The following is a 20,151-nucleotide window of genomic DNA, read 5'->3' on the forward strand; positions in this document are numbered from 1 at the left end:
TCAACATCCAGGCCGTAAGAGCCAGCGACTGGAGGCTGGGATGCAGAAGTGCCCCTTCGTCCTGTGTGATGAGGGTCGGAAAACACTCCAATCTCCACGGTTCTTCGGAGGACAACTCCAGAAGAAGAGGGAACCAGATCTGACGCGGCCAAAAAGGAGCAATCAGAATCATGGTGCCTCGGTCTTGCTTGAGTTTCAACAAAGTCTTCCCCACCAGAGGTATGGGAGGATAAGCATACAGCAGACCCTCCCCCCAGTCCAGGAGGAAGGCATCCGATGCCAGTCTGCCGTGGGCCTGAAGCCTGGAACAGAACTGAGGGACTTTGTGGTTCGCTCGAGATGCGAAGAGATCTACCAAGGGGGTGCCCCACACCTGGAAGATCTGTCGTACCACACGGGAATTGAGCGACCACTCGTGAGGTTGCATAATCCTGCTCAACCTGTCGGCCAGACTGTTGTTTACGCCTGCCAGATATGTGGCTTGGAGCCCCATGCCGTGACGGCGAGCCCAGAGCCACATGCTGACGGCTTCCTGACACAGGGGGCGAGATCCGGTGCCCCCCTGCTTGTTGACATAGTACATGGCAACCTGGTTGTCTGTCTGAATTTGGATAATTTGGTGGGACAGCCGATCTCTGAAAGCCTTCAGAGCGTTCCAGATCGCTCGTAACTCCAGAAGATTGATCTGCAGATCGTGTTCCTGGAGGGACCAGCTTCCTTGGGTGTGAAGCCCATCGACATGAGCTCCCCATCCCAGGAGGGACGCATCCGTGGTCAGCACCTTTTGTGGCTGAGGAATTTGGAAGGGACGTCCCAGAGTCAAATTGGAGCAATTCGTCCACCAATATAGGGATTTGAGAAAACTCGTGGACAGGTGGATCACGTCCTCTAGACCCCCAGCGGCCTGATACCACTGGGAGGCTAGGGTCCATTGAGCAGATCTCATGTGAAGGCGGGCCATGAACTGTGGAGGCCATGTGGCCCAGCAATCTCAACATCTGCCGAGCTGTGATCTGCTGGGACGCTCGCACCCGCGAGACGAGGGACAACAAGTTGGTGGCTCTCGTCTCTGGGAGATAGGCGCGAGCCGTCCGAGAATCCAGCAGAGCTCCTATGAATTCGAGTTTCTGCACTGGGAGAAGATGGGACTTTGGATAATTTATCACAAACCCCAGTAGCTCCAGGAGGCGAATAGTCATCTGCATGGACTGCAGGGCTCCTGCCTCGGATGTGTTCTTCACCAGCCAATCGTCGAGATATGGGAACACGTGCACCCCCAGCCTGCGAAGTGCCGCTGCTACTACAGCCAAGCACTTTGTGAACACCCTGGGCGCAGAGGCGAGCCCAAATGGTAGCACACAGTACTGGAAGTGGCGTGTGCCCAGCTGAAATCGCAGATACTGTCTGTGAGCTGGAAGTATCGGGATGTGAGTGTAGGCATCCTTCAAGTCCAGAGAGCATAGCCAATCGTTTTGCTGAATCATGGGGAGGAGGGTGCCCAGGGAAAGCATCCTGAACTTTTCTTTTACGAGATATTTGTTCAGGGCCCTTAGGTCTAGGATGGGACGCATCCCCCCTGTCTTCTTTTCCACAAGGAAGTACCTGGAATAGAATCCCAGCCCTTCCTGCCCGGATGGCACGGGCTCGACCGCATTGGCGCTGAGAAGGGCGGAGAGTTCCTCTGCAAGTACCTGCTTGTGCTGGAAGCTGTAAGACTGAGCTCCCGGTGGACAATTTGGAGGTTTTGAGGCCAAATTGAGGGTGTATCCTTGCCGGACTATTTGCAGAACCCACTGATCGGAGGTTATGAGAGGCCACCTTTGGTGAAAAGCTATCAACCTCCCCCCGACCGGCAGGTCGCCCGGCACTGACACTGGGATGTCGGCTATGCCCTGCTGGAGCCAGTCAAAAGCTCGCCCCTTGCTTTTGCTGGGGAGCCGCGGGGCCTTGCTGAGGCGCACGCTGCTGACGAGAGCGAGCGCGCTGGGGCTTAGCCTGGGCCGCAGGCTGTCGGGAAGGAGGATTGTACCTACGCTTACCAGAAGCATAGGGACCAGTCTTCCTTCCCCCGAAAAATCTTCTACCTGTAGAGGTAGATGCTGAAGGCTGCCGGCGGGAGAACTTGTCGAATGCGGTGTCCCGCTGGTGGAGAGACTCTACCACCTGCTCGACTTTTTCCCCAAAAATGTTGTCCGCACGGCAAGGCGAGTCCGCAATCCGCTGCTGGAGTCTATTCTCCAGGTCGGTGGCACGCAGCCATGAGAGCCTGCGCATCACCACACCTTGAGCAGCGGCCCTGGACGCAACATCAAAAGTGTCATAAACTCCTCTGGCCAGGAATTTTCTGCACGCCTTCAGCTGCCTGACCACCTCCTGAAAAGGCTTGGCTTGCTCAGGGGGAAGAGCATCAACCAAGCCCGCCAACTGCCGCACATTGTTCCGCATGTGTATGCTCGTGTAGAGCTGGTAAGACTGGATCTTGGCCACGAGCATCGAAGAATGGTAGGCCTTCCTCCCAAAGGAGTCTAAGGTTCTAGGGTCTTTGCCCGGGGGCGCCGAAGCATGCTCCCTAGAACTCTTAGCCTTCTTTAGGGCCAAATCCACAACTCCAGAGTCATGAGGCAACTGAGTGCGCATCAGCTCTGGGTCCCCATGGATCCGGTACTGGGACTCGATCTTCTTGGGAATGTGGGGATTACTTAATGGCTTGGTCCAGTTCGCAAGCAATGTCTTTTTCAGGACATGGTGCAAGGGAACAGTGGACGCTTCCTTAGGTGGAGAAGGATAGTCCAGGAGCTCAAACATTTCAGCCCTGGGCTCGTCCTCCACAACCACCGGGAAGGGGATGGCCGTAGACATCTCCTGGACAAAGGAAGCGAAAGACAGACTCTCAGGAGGAGAAAGCTGCCTTTCAGGAGAGGGAGTGGGATCAGAAGGAAGACCTTCAGACTCCTCGTCAGAGAAATATCTGGGGTCTTCTTCGTCCTCCCACGAGGCCTCACCCTCGGTGTCAGACACAAGTTCACGGACCTGTGTCTGCAACCTCGCCCGGCTCGACTCCGTGGAGCCACGTCCACGATGGGGGCGTCGAGAGGTAGACTCCCTCGCCCGCATCGGCGAAGCTCCCTCCGCCGACGTAGTCGGGGAGCCTTCCTGGGAGGTGGCCGCGGTCGGCACCGCACGCGGTACCGACGTCGGGGACCTCAACCTGGGCGATGGACCAGCCGGCGCCACGCTCGACGGTACCGGAGGCGCAAGCACCGCCGGTACCGGAGGGGTAGGGCGCAACAGCTCTCCCAGAATCTCTGGGAGAACGGCCCGGAGGCTCTCGTTCAGAGTGGCTGCAGAAAAAGGCTGAGAGGTCGATGCAGGCGTCGACGTCAGAACCTGTTCCGGGCGAGGAAGCTGTTCCGGGCTGTCCAGAGTGGAGCGCATCGACACCTCCTGAACAGAGGGTGAGCGGTCCTCTCGGTGCCGATGCCTGCTGGGTGCCGAATCCCTCGGCGACCCAGAGCTCTCGGTGCCGACACGGGGAGGAGACCGGTGTCGATGCTTCTTCGACTTCTTCCGAAGCATGTCACCGGAGCTCCCCGGCACCGACGAGGAGGACGTAGAATCCATCCGTCGCTTCCTCGGGGCCGAGACCGAAGAGGGTCGATCCCGGGGGGGCTGTACCGCAGGAGCCCTCAGGGTAGGAGGAGACCCACCCGAAGGCTCACCGCCACCAGCAGGGGAATGGACAGCCCTCACCTGCACTCCTGACGATGCACCTCCGTCCGACGACATCAGCAGACGAAGTCTCGGTACCACCGACGTCGATGCAGTCGCCCGATGCCCCGGCGCCGATGCAGAGGTCCGATGCCTCGATGCAGTCGATGGAGCGGCAGCCAAGGAAGATGGTCCGGACGCTGACGACGTCGATGCACTCGATGCCTCCGGTGCCGATGTCGACGAAGAGCCCGAGAACAAAACGTTCCACTGGGCTAATCTCGCTACCTGAGTCCGCCTTTGTAACAGGGAACACAGACTGCAGTTCTGAGGGCGGTGCTGGGCCCCTAGACACTGAAGACACGCAGAGTGCCTATCAGTGAGCGAGATTACCCGGGCGCACTGGGTGCACTTCTTGAAGCCGCTGGAAGGCTTCGATGTCATGGGCGGAAAAATCACGCCGGCGAAATCAAAGGCCGAAATGGCGAAAATTGAAGCACCAAAATTTAAACGGAGAAAAATCTCGACCGAGGCCAAACTAGGCCTACCCCGACAACGAAAGAAAACTTACGGGGCAAAAGCTGTGAAAATTACGGGAAGGGCAGAAAACCCGAAAGGGTCTTCCGGAACACTTCCGGAGCGCTTCCCGAACTTTTTTAAAGAAAAACAAGGAAAAAACACGTCGAAAAGGACGCGCGAGGTCGACTCTCTGGGGCACGAACGGCGTAACACGACCGTACCGAGCGCGGACGAAAGAAGACTGGCCGGCTCGAGCCGGTTTCGGGCAGGAAGACGGCCGCGCATGCGCGGTGCGCATGGGCGCGCGAGGACTAGCAAAGGCCTTTGCTAGTAAACTTTCCGATGGAGGTGGCTGCCGAGGACGTCAACCCATCAGTGAGAACAAGCAGCCTGCTTGTCCTCGGAGAATAAGATGTTACCAACAATCCAACAATCAGGATGAAAAGTGCAGTTCATTGGGATAATAGAAAGTAAAAAGCCTTCCTCAGACTTGGCACGCTTTTCAGCTTGAACACAGAGTTGGTGAGGCCAAGCCACTCTGCTGGAGACGCTGCTGTGCGCAGTGAAAGATGGTAGGATAATAGCACTGCTTGCTTGGGACGTCTGAAGCCAGCAACTCCTGGTAACCGGTAAAATCAGGAGAGCTACTACTACTAACTAGCATTTCTAAAGCGCTACTAGGGTTACGCAGCGCTGTACAATTTAAACATAGAAAGACAGTCCCTGCTCAAAGAGCTTACAATCTAAAAGACTAGAGAACAATTTAGAGGGCGAGTGAACAGTTAATCTGATAGGGTGGGTAGATTGGGCATTCTATATTTCTTTATTTGTATATTTGTATACCAATGCCAGTAGTACGGAAAAAAAATTTCTAGATCTAGAGGCTGCAATGATAGAAGCCAATTTGGATTTAGTGGTAGTCACGGAGACATGGCTCATGGAGAACCATGACTGGGACATAGTTAGGTCTGGCTATAATCTACTCAGGAAGACAGGGTAGGAAAAAAGGGTGGAGGAGTGGCATTATATGTTAAGAATAATATTAAAGTGACAGAATTGCAGGACATACGGGGTAAGAAGCACAGTGGGTTAAACTGGTACGAGGGAAAGGAAAATGTATTTACACTGGTGTAATATACAGGTCACCCTCACAATCAGAAGAAATGGGCAGATTTAACTGGTCTCTGTGATAACCGCCATTAGGATCATGCGGGAATTTGTCCAGTGATCCTGAAGCAGAATAAGCAAATTCGAAATGCTGGCCGCCGCTGATCACGGTCTGAATTATCAGAGGAGTACAGAGAGAGAACAGAGACCGGCTATTCATTGAGCTAAGTGATTTTCTATTTAGCTCTTGTTTAGCCAATGTAAAGATAGGTTTTTTTGGCCGATGATGAGGAAGTCCAACCCCTTATAGACTTTTTCAGCAGTCACGGGGTTTCTCGAGGCCTTTTCCGCTTAAGATTACTTACCTAAATAAAAATAAAAATGGTTTGAGTACCTAAGCCATTTTTTGACACTCATCTGACCGATCTAGGTATCTCACCCCTACGTACATTATTCAGATTTAACTGAAGACATTCACAACATAGCTAAGAAAGGGGAGGTACTACTAATTGGTGACTTTAATATACCAGACATTGACTGGAGTGTCCCTGCTACGAGGTCATCTAGAAGCAAAGGGATTTTAGATTCCCTACAGGAAGAATTGTTCCAGCAGTGGGTGATGGAACTAATGTGGGATGGAGCAATTTTAGACCTGGTGCTTACAAACAGGGAGAATGTTTCTGATGTTACGGTGGGAGGTCATTTGGCATCTAGTGACCATCGGATGATATGGTTTATTATTAAGACAAGGGGGAGGAGGCTTATTTGAGATTGAAGGTACTAGATTTCAAAAGAACTTTGCTGAGATGGAGGAATTTCGCAGGGAAGAGTTAGCTGGATGGGAACAGATGAAGGAAGTAGAACATCAGTGGGCAAAACTGAAAGGAGCTATTCTAAAGGCAACAAACTTTTACGTTAGAAAATTATATAAAAGGAAAAGAAGGCCACTCTGGTTCTCAAATGTAGTAGTTGAAAAGGTAAGGGAAAAAGAGGAAAAAGGTTAGCCGTTATACATTACAAGATGACTCACTCAGAAAGAGAAAGACAGGCAAAAATGCCTAGAAAAGCTAAGAGAAGCTGGAAAAACTGTCAGGAATGCGAAGAGGCAAATGGAGAAAAAGATAGCTGGTACAGTAAAATCTGGGGACAAGACATTTTTTTTAGATATGCAAGCGATGGGAGGAAGTGCCATAATAGCATTGTGAGGCTCAAGGGGGGGGGGGGGGGGGGGGGAGGAATATGTAGAAGCTGATAACGGTAAAGCTGAACTGCTAAGCAAATATTTTTTTCAGTGTTCACGGATGAAAGGCTGGGGGCGGGACCACAGAAGACAAATGCCAATGAGGATGGATGTATGGTAGACCAGGACTGATTCTCAAAAGACTGTGCTTGTGAGGAGCTGGCTAAACTAAAAGGGCCTGAGGGGATACATCCGAGGGTATTCATGGAACTTGGAGAAGTTCTGGTGGCTCCGCTGTCTGAGCTGTTCAATGCTTCCCTAGAATCGGGAGTGGTCCTGAAGGACTGGAGAAGTGTGGATATGGTCCCTCTGCACAAGAATGGAAGCAAGGAGGAGGTTGCGAATTACAGACTGGTCAGCCTGACCTCAATGAGCAAACTAAAGGAAACACTTCTAAAGTGGAGGATTGCGAGGCTTCTCGAACGAAATGAACTGCAGGATCTGAGGCAGCCTGGTTTCACTAGAGGCAGATCTTTTCAGACAAATCTGACTGACTTCTTTGTCTGGGTGACCAAACAGTTGGTAATGGGTAGGGTTACCATTTTTTGTCCTTAAAAAAAAAAAAAAAGAGGACACTTGCCCCGCCCCATTTCACGCCCTCGCTCCGCCCCTTTCACGGCCTCTCCCCGCCCCTTTCCACACCTCACCCCGCCTCTTGTTGCATCCTGCCCTGCTCCCGTCACACTGGTTCCTTATCACCCATTTACCAATATGAAAGAACACAACCATATCAAGAATACTCACATCACTGTATCCTAAACTGCAGAGGGGCTGCCTGCCATCCCTGGTAGTTTCCCTACATTATGAACCAGAATAAGCTTTAGTACAGAAATAAGATTTTAACATAATCTTAAATTTCTTGAAAGATTGCTCAGAACTAATACCTAAAGGTAAATTGTTCCATAAGATTCTCTCCTGCTACCAATAGAGAAGACTCCAACTGAATTAGCCACTGCTCTTGCAAGGCCCAGCAGTTATGCTGTTTATAAGAGTGATGAGTAATCTTGCAAAAGACATATACTTTTCAGACTTGCCTGTGATAGAACATGTTAAAAATTCTCTAATGACCATAGTTACATTTCAGAGATGCAACGTTACTCAGTTCCAGGACTGAGGCTTTTTGGTCAGTCTTGGTTTTAAAGGTACACCCCAAAGCAGTGTGGTATTGGTAGTCCCTGATTCTTTTTTTTTTTAATTCAGAGATCAGTGCAGTAGACCCCACAATACAACAGGATAGGGCTGTCAGAAATCCAGTCCTGGACTACAATCTCCCTCCTGGAAATGGGTTACTTGGCAACTGTAAAATGTAACTGCCCATCCCACCTTGGCAAGTTTTACCATCTTCTTGGGCTAAAACATGCTGTCACAGAAACCCACAGGCTGTTTCTCTTTAGGCTCCCACCCATCCCTTCAGCCAATTTACCCTTTTCCCCTCAAGATTCCTAAGGGACACTTGTACACACACGCACACACAAAAGACTGTCAGCTCTCTCTCTCTCTCACACACACAAATGTCAGCTCTGCTCAGCTTGCAGCAGCTGAATCAATTTAACCCCTGCAGCTCCAGCTTACAGTGGGGACCACTGACCAGCACAGCCCACACCGATTTAAGGGTGCTTGTTTTGTTTCTGTTTGATTATTTGTAGATATATTTTTTTCTCTCCCCCCCCCCCCCCCCTCCAACTGCCTCAAGGCTAATTTAAAGATGCAAAATTCTCTAATACAAAAACGTATTTTAACCACAGGTTACAGAAATTTAGAATTCTAAGACATGAACAAAGGAAGTGTTTGTTGAAAAAAAATCAAAAGACTTAACTAGGGAATTAGGATTCGAAGAATGGATCTATTAGACTTGGTGCACAGTGCTCCATTGAGAGAGCGCCCTCCGCCTGTACAACGAAAACACCTCCCGAGCTTATACAGAAAAGGAAGAGGGAGAGGGAGCGGGAGATTTGGGGCTGGTTTCTCTACAGGAGCAGCCAGTGAGCCGTTTAAATCACAGAAATGGGGGGGGGGGGGGGGGGGGGGGAAGACCGGGAAGGGAAGACAAATCCATCGCTTTATTTGCATCTTGAGGAAACGGCAACATAGTGAACGTCTGCAGGTAAATACACTTGTATTATTGAGCTGTCCATTCAAAATGTTTATTTCCCCCTTATCTCACTACCTCAGGACAGGTTATAGCAGCGGCTAAGGGCAGGGGTACACAGAGTCACCAGAGCAGACCGTCCAGAGAGTTCCAGATGCTGCAGCCTCATCGTCGACTCGGTTATGGCGGCGGCTACAGACAGAGAAGGCGGGAGGTTGCAGTAGCAGCAGGATCATCAGATCAGCTGATGCTGATCAGCAGGCAGGCGCTGGCTGGCACGCACACACACAGACGCTGATGCGCCGCCGCGCTTGCATGATCAGAGGAGTCAAGTCAGTGAAGAAGTCGGACTCGGAGTACAGGTGGTCATAATGTGATGACCCGACCGACGGCGACGGGAAACCCGGACAAATCAAGCAATTGCTGAAATCCGCCCGGTCTCCTGACAGCGCCCTCAAAAAGAGGACATGTCCGGGGAAATCCAGACGAATGGTAACCCTAGTCATGGGAGGGGCGCTAGTTGTGATGTACTTGGATTTTAGCAAAGCCTTTGACATGGTTACACATAGGCGACTGATAAGCAAACTGAATGCCCTCAGTATGGGATCTTAAGTGGCTGACTTGGTTAAAAACTGATTATACAGAAGAAGACAGAGGTTAGTGGTAAATGGAGTTTCCTCTGAGGAAAAGGATATTACAAGTGGTGTACCGCAGGGGTCAGTCCCTGGGCCAGCTCTTTTTAACCTCTTTGTGAGTGATATTACGGAAGGGCTGAATGGTAAAGTTTGTCTCTTTGCGAATGATACCAAACTCTGTAATAGGATGGACACCCCAGAGGGTGTGGATAGCATGAGGAAGGATTTGGTGAAGCTTGAAGAATGGTCCAAAAATTGGCAACTAAGATTTAATGCTAAGAAATGCAGGGTCATGCACTTGGGTAACAAAAACCTGAGGGAGCAGTACAGAATAGGGAGGGGGGTATAGGGGGTGAAGAGCGGGACTTGGGGTAATTGTGTCTGATGACCTTAAGGTGGCCAAACAGGTAGAAAAGGTGACACTCAAAGAAAGAAGGATGCTTGGGTGCATAAGGAGAGGAATGAACAGCAGGAAAAAAGGGGTGATAGTGCACTTGTACAAGTCTCTGGTGAGGCCCCATTTAGAATACTGTGTGCAATTCTGGAGACCGCACTTATGAAAAGATATAATCAGGATGGAGTTAGTCTAGAGGGCGGCTACAAAACTGGTCAGCGGTCTTGGTCATAAAACATACAGGAACAGGCTCATGAACCTCAACATGTATACAATGGGAAAGAGGGGATATGATAGAGACGTTTTAAATACCTCAGTGGTGTTAATGTATAGGAAGTGAGCCTTTTTCAAATGAAGGAAACCTCTGGAATTACAGGGTATAAGATGAAGTTAAGAGGAAATAGGCTTAGGATGAATCTGAGGAAATACTCTTTCACGGAAAGGGTGGTGGATGCATGGAATGGCCTCCCGTGGACAGGGCCGCCGAGGGGGGCAAAATTCCCTGGGCCCAGCGCTGTAGTCCCCGGTCTCACTTGCCTGCCTCCTCGGCTCCGGGCCACCTGCATTCGAACCGGCAGTCACAGATCGCCTCCCTTATGGCCTTTCCTCCCTGTGTCCCGCCCTCGCGGAAACCAGAAGTTACATCAGACGAGGGCGGGACACAGGGAGGGGCACTCTTCCTCTATATGATTCCCTAATATGCTTGTTTGTTCCACATGAACGCTATTCTACCATAACATCACTGTGTAAAACTGTTTATACCGGAATTGGCGAACGCCTCTATGGTATTATTGTAAGCCACACTGAGCCTGCAAATAGGTGGGAAAATGTGGGATACAAATGTAACAAATAATTAAAAAAAAACAGAGGCAATCTGCGACTGCCGCATTGAATGCGGGGGACCCGGAGCCGTGGAGGCAGGCAGGTGAGACCACAGACTGCAGCGGCGGGGGGAGGGGTGGCAGCCTTGCCCCGGGCCCGGCCTAATCTCTCGGCAGCCCTGCCCGTAGATGTCGTGGAGATGAAGACTGTGTCAGAGTTTAAGAAGGCGTGGGACAGATACACGGGAATCTCTTAGGAAAAGGAGTTAGTGGTTACTACTACTATTTAGCATTTCTATAGCACTACAAAGCATACGCAGCGCTGCACAAACATAGAAGAAAGACAGTCCCTGCTCAAAGAGCTTACAATCTAATAGACAAAAAATAAATAAAGTAAGCAAATCAAATCAATTAATGTGAACGGGAAGGAAGAGAGGAGGGTAGGTGGAGGCGAGTGGTTACTGAGGATGGGCAGACCGGATGGGCCATATGGCCCTTATCTGCCGTCATGTTTCTATATCAGTCTCCTTACTGTAGTGGCGACAGATGTACCATGTGAATCTGTAACTTGGTAGGAGATTTTGTTCAAGTAAGGCTAAACATCCCTTAAACTTCTGTCAAATGTTGGTTTTGTGAAATATATTTTTCAAACCTCTAGTCATCGTTATTAATAGTAAGAGGGAACTTCAAGTGTAGATCTTGTTCAAAATTTGTGTCGGTTGTAAATCTAAATGCTCCTGGAAAATAGTACTTTTTTGCTGTTTGTTTTATTGCTGACATTTCTTCTCAATTTTCTGTCTTAAGTCTTCCTGCTAATGTGGACTTGATAGATGCTACTGAGATTTCTTTTCTTTGTTATATGTAATTTCATTTGTAATAGCTGTATCTTTAGCATTTTTCTGTACATATACTGTAATATGTAAATTGTATTAAAAAAAAACCCAAAATCATTGTCCACCTCTGCCTGCATTGGCATCTATGCCAAGTATTCATGCCTGTTCATCACTTCTACAATGTTGATCTTTTCACCAAGTTTCTCCCCCACATTTTGTTGGCTTATCTGCTGTTCTTGCTCGTTGGTCAGGTTCACATCATTGACCATGAGTGCATTCCTTGGATAGTGTGGACTATCATCTGGGAAAAGCCAACTTTTTTTTTTGTAGAACGCCAGGATATCTGTCCTAGTCCATCACTTCAATTTTCTACAGTGCATCCTAGAAAAGAAAGGAAAATAAATATTAGACAGCAATAGAAAAAAATAAAACATGGAAAAGAAAATAAGATGATACAAAAAAAAAAAGATATCAACTTATCATTCATTACATAGCCAACATATAAAACCTTCAACAACTAAACATTTTTATTTATTTATTTGTTACATTTGTATCCAGCAGCAATATCTGCGGATCTAATCAAACAGATTGCAGGATAGCAAAAAATAAATGGAAGGGGGGGAGAAAGACTCCAGACAGGTGACAATCAGCCAAATTAATGGGATTACTCATGAACGGTCACCGTGATTCAATCATCGGTCCACACCCAACGTCCTCCCTAAGTGTTGTACCATAGATTTTTTTAAAATCTTTTTTTTTTGTACAAAAATGCTAAATCCACTGTGTCTACTAAATCATTAAGGACATAAAGTGCAAAAAAAACTACTTAGCTTAAAGCAGCGTCAAACTTGGGGGAGGGCCAAGTTTGACGCTGCTTTAAGCTAAGTAGGACAGACAAACAGGACAAACAAGAGATAAGGGACTATTAAAGTGAGGATGATAAAATAAGGGTTCTGAACAAGTGAATAAGGGTTAGGAGTTAAAAGCAGCATCAAAAAGGTGGGCTTTTAGCTTAGATTTGAAGACAGCCAGAAATGGAGCTTGATGTACCGGCTCAGGAAGTCTATTCCAGGCATATGGTGCAGCAAGATAAAAGGAACGGAGTCTGGAGTTAGCGGTGGAGGAGAAGGGTGCAGATAAGAGAGATTTACCCAGTGAACGGAGTTCTCTGGGAGGAGTGTAGGGAGAGATGAGAGTGGAGAGGTACTGAGGAGCTGCAGAGTGAATGCACTTATAAGCCAATAAGAGGAGTTTGAACTGTATGTGGAAACGGATAGGGAGCCAGTGAAGTGACTTGAGGAGAGGGCTAATATGAGCATAGTGACATTGGTGGAATATTAGTCGTGCAGCAGAATTTTGAACAGATTGAAGAGGCGAGAGATGGCTAAGTGGAACCTGTGAGAAGCAAGTTGCAATAGTCTAAGCGAGAGGTGAAAAGAGTGTGGATGAGAGTTCTGGTAGTATGCTCAGAAAGGAAAGGGCGAATTATGTTGATATTATAGAGAAAGAAAAGACAGGTTTTAGCAGTCTGCTGAATCTGTGCAGAGAAGGAGAGGGAGGAGTCGAAGATGACCCCAAGGTTATGAGCTGATGAGACAAAAAGGGTGAGAGTGTTATCCACAGAAATAGAGATTGGGGGAAAAGAAGAGCTTGGTTTAGGTGGAAAGATAAGAAGCTCAGTCTTGGTCATGTTTAGTTTCTGATGGCGCTGAGACATCCAGGCAGCAATGTGAGACAGGCAGGCTGATACTTTGGCCTGGATTCCTGCTGAGATTTCTGGTGTGGAGAGGTAGATCTGGGAGACGTCATCATAAAGCTGATACTGAAAACTATGGGATGAGATCACAGTACCAAGGGAAGAAGTGTAGATGGAGAAGAGAAGAGGTCCCAGGACAGATCCCTGCGGTACACCAACTGACAGTGGGATAGAAGTAGAAGAGGATCCACTAGAGTATACACTAAAGGTACGCTGGGAGAGATATGAAGAAAACCAGGAAAGAACAGAGCCCTGAAATCCAAGTGAGGACAGCGTATCAAGGAGCAGGAGTAGAATAGAGACCTTTGGATCTGGCTAGGAACAGATCATTGGAGACTTTAGCAAGCGCTGTTTCAATTGAATGAAGGGGGCGAGAGCCAGATTGAAGTGGATCAAGAATAGCTTGAGATGAAAGAAAGTCAAGGCAACCGGGGTGAAAGGAAAGGGAGGAGGGAGATGGGGCGATAGTTGGAAGGACATGTTATTTCTTTGTACACCACTACCTCTTTCTACCAGGTACTTGTGACCTGGATTGGCCACTGCTGGAAGCAGGATATTGGGCTTGATGGACCACTGGTCCGATCCAATATGGCTGTTATCATTATGCTCGTATTCCGTGGCTCCATTCATTTAAATTGCTACACTCATTATACAGGGATAAAGTGGTATGATTGCCTACGGCCCTATTAGTCTATTTTAAAGCATGGAAACATAGGTTAAAAACATGAAAACAAACAAAAAGTAGTTTAATTTCATGTTCTATGCTGGTGCCCAGTCTGCCCTTAACTACGCACCTCCAAGTCTACACATACGTTATTTGTGAAACCGGCGTGAATTAAAAAAAAAAAAAGAAGAAGAAAATAACTCCCGATGCATTATTTAACACTTACCGCTTTGGTAGCAAACAGCACTGTGCAATAAGTCCTACCAGTCCTCGCTTCAATAATTCAGCCTGCCGCACTTCCTCTCTGCGCAAGAAGCTGATGCACGGACCAATATTAGAATTCATCACCTGATGATCTACTGGCGCGTGGCTGTGCGACCTCTGATACTACTGGCACGTGAACAAGTCAACTGTATTGCAAATCTTGGTGTCAGCCCAGGCAGCAAACAAGAATTAACTGGGGAGTAGGACTCGGAGGAGGCGGGGTAGTGCTACTTACGTCCATCTAAGACCCCACCCCGTTCTCTGGTGACGTGCCGTGTTTTCCTCTGACGCAACTTCCTGCTTCCGGCAAGGCGGGATGCCTCAGAGCCAGAGGGGCAGAACTAGTGTCGTAGGGATCATCATCGGGTCGGCAGAGAAAGGAAGCTGTGGGATTGTTGGTGGGCCATCTCAGGTATGAGTTTGACCGGTGGGGGTGGGGGGAAGACGGGCCGGATCGTGGACAAGAAGGAGAGTGGAAGATAGTAGGCCGGGGAGGGGAGACCATTCTCCGATGGCGTGTGAGAGGGTGAGGGCAGCCGAATGCGTATGACTTGGTATCTTTGCAGGGGCGGTGCTGGAGGAGTCGGGGGTTATGCGGGAGGTAGCAATATTTAGGTGCCGGCACCTGCGTAACTATTTTTACTTTGTAAAACCTTCCCGATTCCCCTCATAGCCTCTCAGATAGCCCTCTCTTTCTCCGACCCCAGGCCGCAATTCTCTCTCCCTCGCTCCCCCCCAGTGTCTAGGTTCTCGAGGTCCACCTCTCTCTCTGGTGGTCCACTGGGGGATCCTGCTAACGGTAAGAGCAAAGAGGCTGGGCTCCTGCCCCCAACCCTCCAGTGGACCACCGGGAAGACAGGTAGGGGGGGTGGGGGAGGGAGCATCGCAGCCTGAGGGAGGGGTGACTATTGGAGAGACCGGGAGGGGAAGAAGGTAAAGGACGGCCCTGGCAGATCTCACAGATTCTCCACAAGAATCTTTAAAATCTGTTTTTTTAAAACAACAGATTTTTCCGGATCTCACGGATTCTGGACTACCTTAAAAACAGATCCTGAGTTACACGTTAAAGTAAGTCTGTATAACATATGCGTAAAGTTGAGCTTCCTGAACAAATTCCTTTGACAGATTCAACCAGTAGGGAGATCAGCATTTCTTCTTTCTCTTTAGCAGTACCATGTGTTTAGACTGACTAATAGGTTACAGATGGTTTCTCTCATTTGGGTAGGTGTGTTGGTCATAGGCACATAAAAGAAAAAGAAGATGTTTTCCTTAAAGTTAAAAAACCTGGAGGACATATTTGAAAAAATGAAAACATGACCTTTTTAAAAGAGGACATATGGTAACCCTAGCTGACATGGACAGGAGAGACTCCTGCCTTGACTACTCCCCAGATCAGAGGTTTTCAACCCAGTCCGCGGGGCACACCAAGCCAGTTGGGATTGAAAAGCTTTGCCATAGACCATAAGGGATTGTAAGTAGTTGGGTGGGGGATGGGGGAGTTTGCTTTTTGCAATCGCATTACACACACACACAAAATAAATTGCAGGTAATGCAGTTATGATTTTCCATAGTAGTTTATATGGTAAAGAGTGCTCTAAATAAATGCTTTTAATATAAAAATTTAGCAGGAATGTAAGTATGTAAATTTGGGATGATAATCTCCTCAGGATTTAGCCTCTCTGATAACTGATGTCATAAGTCACACTTTGGCTTTTAGTTTGTTTTCATTAGCTGAGGTCCATGTGTGCAGAGGCTAATTTGCTTGGAGGTAAAATATGGCCTTTTATTATTTAAATTATTGTATATATTCTGGTTTGGGTACTATTTGGGTGATTGTAAAGAATTTCCATGCCCTGTTGGGTAAAGATATAGCGTTTTAATCAACCTTGTGACATGCAGAACCTAGATTCTATGAGAGAGGAACTAGAGACCTGCGTAAGAACTGGGTTTGCAGGAATCCCCTCTAGGGAGAGAAGCAGTTCTGCAGTATTCTTGTCGGAACGTAAGCAGTTCCTGCAGGGTTCGCGTGGAAGTTGCGCCTACGCCAGCCTCTTGCCTACTAAGTTCCAAGTTCTTTGAGTGTCACCGCCTTCTCCTTGCTTTAACAGCGCAGACCGCGGAAAATCTTCCACTAATCCTCTCTGCTCCTGGGCTGATAACGCAGGCCTTAGCTCTGACACAAGCACGATCATTGGAGGTCATATGACTTACTGGCACATGCATGTGGCAACTAGGGAGCTGCACAGGAGCAGGGATAGCGGGATTCCTGCAGGGATGGACCCAGGTCCTGGTGGATCCCCACAAAAGTGCCTTCCTTCCCCTAAGCCACAGGGTGTCTTCCCGGCACATACCTCAGAGTACTCTGGTTGTCTAGTGGCTTCTTTGGGGCAGCAAAGATCCCTACTCTTTCTTGCCTGCTTCCACTGATCCTCTCGCTGTCTCCACTTTTTAAAAATATTTGATGAAACTTCCAGCGGTGGCCTCGCGAGACTTTCGTGGAAGTGGATGGATGGAGTCAGGATGATGTCAAAAAGTTGAAGCCAACTAGGTGAGTCTCTGTTTCTCCTTACTTTCACAGCCGTCCTTGCCATACACTACTACTACTTATCATTTTTATAGTGCTACTAGACATACGCAGCGCAGTACACTTGAACATGAAGAGACAGTCCCTGCTCAACAGAGCTTGCAATCTAATTAAGACAAACAGGACAAATAAGAGATAAGGGAATTACTAAGGTGGGGATGATAAAATAAGGGTACTGAACAAGGGTTAGGAGTTAAAAGCAGCATCAAAAAGGTGATTTTTAGCTTAGATTTGAAGACGGCTAGAGATTGAGCTTGACGTACCGGCTCAGGAAGTCTATTCCAGGCATAAGATAAAAGGAACAGAGTCTGGAGTTACATTTGAAACAAACACAGCAGACCTAAGAGCTGCTCAATGCATGTCATTCTTTATTGTTATTATTATTATTATTTGTTGCATTTGTATCCCACATTTTCCCACCTATTTGCAGGCTCAGTGTGGCTTACATCTTACCGGTCAAGGCGATCGCCTAAACCGGTGTGGAAATACAATTTGATGTTAGGGCCGGGTAAAACTAGTATATTCGGGTGCCTAGGGGTAAAGGATAGGAAGTAATATGTATTGTCCAGTACAGCTTGAGGTTTGCTGTGTTGCAGATTGGAGGCATCTAGGTTTGATTGGTGGGGAATGTTTTTCTGAATAGATAGGTCTTTAATGATCTCCTGAAATCTAGATGGTCGGAAATTGATTTCACAGTCTTTGGGAGTATATTCCTTAGTTGTGTGCTTATGTATGCTTATGTAGGAGAAGTTTGATGTGTAGGTTAATTTGTATCTGAGACCTTTGCAGCTCGGGTAATGGAGATGTAGGTAGGTGCGTGATGCTCTAGTTGGAGGCATTTTTATTTAATCTCACTTATATTTTCAAACATGCCAGCTTGTGCAGCATACGGATGTACACAGAGGAAGTATACCTTTTCATAGCTAGAGTACTAATTTGTTATTAATTGTAATCCGTGTGTCATTTGGAGGGGCTGGTTAAAGGGACACCCTAACACTGTTATATTCATGTAGAGATTTTTGTTTTCTCCTGGTAATGGACTACTAAAACAGACATCATGTAATGAGAATCATGTGCTCTACTTTCAGAGTTTCTATCTATTTGCTTATTTATTTATTTATTTATTGCATTTGTATCCCACATTTTCCCACCTTTTTGCGGGCTCAGTGTGGCTTACAATACGATATGAATGATGGAAATACAATTTGTTACAACTTGGTTATGGATTACATTGTGAAGAGTTATGCGAGACAATCAAAGTGTTGTTAAGGAATATAAACACTGGAACAAAACCTTGAAACATTGGAAGGAGACAGCGGGAGGTTAAAAGGGCATTATGTATGATTGTAATTTATGACATTTATATCCCACATTAAGCATGAATTAGGTTGAAACCTGGGAGCATTTAAAATCTTTTTTTTTTCCCCTGTATCCATGCATCTCTCTAAAAGGAACCTGCCGTGATTGTTTTCAAGCACAAGCATCGGTCACCTTATAGATTTAGTAGGGAAATGATATTTACAATGAAATGATGTTTATATATTAGAAAATAAGAAAGGTATTGCTCTTGATTGTAATTTTTCTGAGCATATAGTCCTCGCATTTAGTAAATTCTGGATTGTGCATCAGGCTGATATAAATGTCTGCAGTGTATACCACTGTCTGGACTCCTTTACCTTGTTTTAGTACGAATCTATATCATGCTTGTCATTCAGTTTTATAACCGAATACAAAACAGGAAACATCTCAGTGCCACTTTCTCTATAACATCAGCAAAATTCGCCCTTTCCTCTCTGAGCACACCACCCGAACTCTCATCCACTCTCTCATTACCTCTCGCCTTGACTACTGCAACCTACTCCTCACTGGCCTCCCACTTAACCATCTATCCCCCCTTCAATCCGTTCAGAACTCTGCTGTGCGTCTAGACCGATATGCTCATATCACCCCTCTCCTCAAGTCACTTCACTGGCTTCTGATCAGGTACTGCTTACAGTTCAGGCTTCTCCTACTAACCTACAAATGCACTCAATCTGCAGCCCCTCACCACCTCTCGACCCTCATCTCCCCTTATGCTCCTACCCGTAACCTCTGCTCACAGGACAAATCCCTCCTCTCAGTACCCTTCTCCTCCACCGCCAACTCCAGACTCTGCCCTTTCTGCCTCGCCTCACCCTATGCTTGGAATAAACTCCCTGAGCCCATACACCAAGCCCCGTCCCTACCCATCTTCAAATCCTTGCTCAAAGCCCACCTCGTCAATGTCGCTTTCGGCACCTAACCATTGTACCCCTATCCAGGAAATCTAGACTGCCTCAATTTTGATTGACTGCACTTTTTGTCCTTTAGATTGTAAGCTCCTTTGAGCAGGGACTGTCCTTCTTTGTTAATTGTACAGCGCTGCGCAACCCGGGTAGCACTTTAGAAATAGTAAATAGTAGGACAGAGATGCTGGCAATCATGGAAGGGGGAGAAGGAAGGAGACAGATCTTGCAAATCTTGGGAGGAAAGAAAAGGCAAGAGATGTAGGAGTTCTCAGGGAGAGGAGAAGAGTGAAATGCTGGGCATTGTGGGGAGGGGGGAAGAAAGGATAAAAATGCTGTACAATATAGCAGAAAATTGAGGTAGATATTGAGAGAAATGCTGGATGCTATGGAGGGGTGTGGGACCCAGGGGACATATACTAAAGAATGGAATGGTAGTGAAGGGAGAGGAAGATGCATGGTTTAGTAGCATAGCTGGTTTGGATCTGGAGATATTGTCAGAGAGGAACTTGTGCCCTCTTAAAGAGCATTTCAGGTGTCTCTGGTCGCAAATCAATGGATTTCAAAGATGAGGACAAAAAGCAAGGGGCTGTATGCACACTGGAACCTGCAGCAGGTTGGTGGCTCACCCTTCTGTGACCTTTGTACCCCTTTTCCTCTTATTTTCCTACCCCAATAATAAGGCTAGATCTAGTGGGTTCAAGCACAAAATAACACCATAAGGGCTGGATCTAGCATTTATTTCTGCAAAAAGGGCTTGGTTTATGTGGACCAGCCCAAATTCCCAACAGAATGGCTGGATCCAGCTGGATCTAGGACCATTTTCCATCAGAAGGGCAGGATCCACATGGATCCAGCACTCCTTCCCGCCAGAAGGGCTGGAACCACTTGTATCCAGTTCCCATCAGAAGGACTGGATCGATGCAGAACCTACTTTCACCAAAAGGGTTGGATGCACCCGGATCTAGGACTCATTTTATTTAAATCATTTTTATTAACCATCTAAAATCAAATAACAATATACAATCTACTATAGCAATATCCTAAAAGATCCATTTAGAATATATAATGCCCCACAATCAACTCATCCTGGCTCTGTCCGTCGAAAACTATAAATAACAGTAAAAACAAACCACCTCAGCTATTTAAAAGACTGCTATGTGCTATGGGTGTTAATGTAGACCAGAAGGTCTCCCAGGTCTGGGTAAAACGATGACCCATGGGAGAAGCCAAGTCCACAAACTCATGATGCTTCATCGACAGCTGTTGTATC

General features: G+C 47.4%; 1 protein-coding gene across 8 annotated transcripts in view; it reads left to right on the forward strand.

Annotated features, from left to right (window-relative positions):
• STAT6 (signal transducer and activator of transcription 6) overlaps nt 1-20,151 on the forward strand; it is a 221,814-nt gene that overhangs the window by 10,994 nt on the left and 190,669 nt on the right. For 5 of the 8 annotated variants that reach the window (XM_030196649.1, XM_030196647.1, XM_030196654.1 and 2 more), the window contains exon 1: nt 14,337-14,442. The exons of 1 other annotated variant lie outside the window; for it this stretch is intronic. The gene's annotated coding sequence lies outside the window, so the exon portion shown is untranslated. Of the gene's footprint in view, nt 1-14,336; nt 14,443-15,036; nt 15,099-20,151 lie in introns of those variants that run through there. 2 more of the 8 variants (XM_030196648.1, XM_030196651.1) reach the window with 1 other exon arrangement.

Source organism: Microcaecilia unicolor, chromosome 3 (genome assembly GCF_901765095.1).
Source record: "Microcaecilia unicolor chromosome 3, aMicUni1.1, whole genome shotgun sequence".
In the NCBI taxonomy this organism is placed as follows: Eukaryota; Metazoa; Chordata; class Amphibia; order Gymnophiona; family Siphonopidae; genus Microcaecilia; species Microcaecilia unicolor.